Source organism: Aotus nancymaae, unplaced genomic scaffold, assembly GCF_030222135.1.
Source record: "Aotus nancymaae isolate 86718 unplaced genomic scaffold, 86718_ANA_hifiasm-v0.15.2.pri h1tg000029l, whole genome shotgun sequence".
NCBI classification, from domain to species: Eukaryota; Metazoa; Chordata; class Mammalia; order Primates; family Aotidae; genus Aotus; species Aotus nancymaae.
This window is the reverse complement of record NW_026988442.1, coordinates 35,835,557-35,838,059: the sequence shown is the minus strand read 5'-3', so window position 1 is coordinate 35,838,059 and position 2,503 is coordinate 35,835,557. Positions and strand designations below refer to the sequence as shown.

The following is a 2,503-nucleotide window of genomic DNA, read 5'->3' as shown; positions in this document are numbered from 1 at the left end:
ACCTCCAGGAACGTGGCGCAAGGTCTCACACAAAGGCACCGGACTGCCTCCCAGAAAACCACCTTTCCCACAGGATAGAAGGTTTTATGATTTCCCTCCATTCCTTCCTCTGCCTACACAAGCTCATTGACTAGGAAGTCCCTCTTGATGTCTAACCTAATATTTCATGCTGCAACCCAAGTCTATTTATGAACATCTTTTCTGAGTCCTGGAGTTCAGCAGCTCAACTGTTGACTTCCAGACATTCCCAGCCAAGTAAGAACACAAAAGAACCAGTTTAAAGTGAGAAGAAACCCTTTGAGAAAAGAAAGACTGCTATACCTAGGAGAGGCCCTCATTTTCTTCCCATGACCAGCTCTTTTCTTGTCTCCATACCTATGAACACAGCTCTTCCGGGGATGTGGGTACAAAAGATGAGAATAAAATAAATAAACTATCTGTTTAATCATTCTTATTGTCAAAACAACGGCTGGGCCAAAATACCAAGGCTCTGATTCATCCCAACTGACGTCCCTTCTAGGGAGGAGGCAGGAGGCAGGGAACTAAGAATTTTTAAACCCGTTTTCCAGATTAATTCAGAGGAGAGACTGGGACCATCCAGAGCACCAACCCCAGGTAAGCAACAGAAGCAAAACCACTCTCTCTCTGCGGTCAGGAATTGGTCTTCTCTTCATTTAAGTAGGGCGGAATTCAATGGCCAGGCGTGGTGCCTCATGCCTGTAATCCCAGCACTTTGGAAGGCCAAGGCAGGTGGATCACTTGAGCTCAGGAGTTCGATACCAGCCTGGCCAACATGGTGAAATCTCATCTCTACTAAAAATACAAAAAAAAAAAAAAAAAAAAGTCAGTTGGGCGTAGTAGCAGCACCTGTAATCCCACCTACTCAGGAGACGGAGGCAGGAGACTTGCTTGAACAGGAAGGCAGAAGTTGCAGTGAGCTGAGATCGCACTACTGCACTCCAGCCTGGGTGACAGAGCAAGACTTCATTTCAAAAAATAAATAAATAAAAATTAAAATAGGCTGGGTGCAGTGGCTCATGCCTATAATCCCAACACTTCGGGAGGCAGAGGCAGGTGGACCATCTGAGGTCACCAGCCTGGCCAGCATGGTGAAACCCTGTCTCTACTAAAAATATAAAATTTAGCTGGGCGTGGTGGCGGGTGCCTGTAGTCCCAGCTATTTGGGAGGCTGAGGCAGAAGAATCACTTGAACCTGGGAGGTAGAGGTTGCAGTGAGCTGAGATCACACGGCCACGCTCCAGCCTGGGTGACAGGGAGACTTCGTCTAAAAAAAAAAGGAAAATAAAAATACGTGGGGCAGAATTCAAAGGAAGATTCACATAGTACCTAGCATGCAGGTTTCATCATTTATTCACTCATTCATTCATTCATTTATTCAAGAGAATGAAAAGCCCCAACTGAGCACTTTCCCTATGCCCCAAGCTGGGTGTCGTCCCAAGGCACCTTGCACCCTCCCGACCCTTCTGGAGGAGGAAAGTCAGGAATCGTCTGTCCATTGGCTGAGTCGAGAGGTTGAATGACGTTATTGTTGAAAATATTGTCCTAGCTTGTTCTTTGTCTTTTAATTTTATGTGTGGTGTTTCTTGACGTCCAGGGATTGTTAATGTTTATATAGTCAGATCTTTGTGTCTTTCCTTTGAGGACTCTGGCCTGAAATACCTAGAAAGGGCCCCACAGGCAGTGATGTTTAGGGCCATATTTACGGCCATATGTCATGAGCAGTTGGGGGTGCAAGATGGTGATCCCGGATCATTCTTTTATTTTACAAACGAGGAAACTGAGGCTCCATGGTGAGTAAGCAGCCCTGCCAGAGTCCGGGATTCTGCCTAGGGCTCTTTCTGCACATAACCAGTTGCTCACAGATGCCTCATAAAAATTAAGAAAAGACAGAGGCTCTCGACCTCCCGGGCTGCATTGCGGAGTGATTGTCACAGCTTCTGTGAAGCCAGGGGCCATCGCATTCACCCTATAAATTCCATGTCAGCTGCTTCGCTCTGAATATCCATTCAACTGTCCCACTGTGACTACAGGCACTCAAACCCCTTCCCCTGAAGGTCCTTCTAGGCTTATGAAGGCAGACACCACCAGGGAAAACACGAAAAGAGTCAACATAAGCATTCAAAATTCCTGGGACTGTGCTCGCTCCAGCTGCACATATAGTAAAATTGGAACGATACAGAGAAGACGAGCATGTCCCCTGCACAAGGATGACGTGCAAATTTGAGAAACGTTCCATATTTTTTTAATAATAAAAAAAAATTCCTGGAACAGTGAACTCACAGAAGTGGAGGGTAGAATGGTGATCACCAGGGGTTGGTCAAAGGATAAATATTTTCAGTTAGAGAGGAGTAAGTTCAGGTGATCTGTTGTACTGCACAGTGACTATAGTTAATAACAAGATATTCTTTTTTTTCGCTCTTGTTGCCCAGGCAGGAGTGCAAGGGCGTGATCTCAGCTCACTGCAACCTCCACTTCCGGGGTT

General features: G+C 46.0%; 1 non-coding gene across 1 annotated transcript; it reads left to right on the top strand.

Annotated features, from left to right (window-relative positions):
- Positions 1 to 2,156: 2,156 nt before the first annotated feature.
- On the top strand, positions 2,157 to 2,263 carry LOC135277040 (U6 spliceosomal RNA). Its single transcript, XR_010344652.1, has one exon. It is a non-coding gene; the product is annotated as a U6 spliceosomal RNA (small nuclear RNA).
- Positions 2,264 to 2,503: the final 240 nt, after the last annotated feature.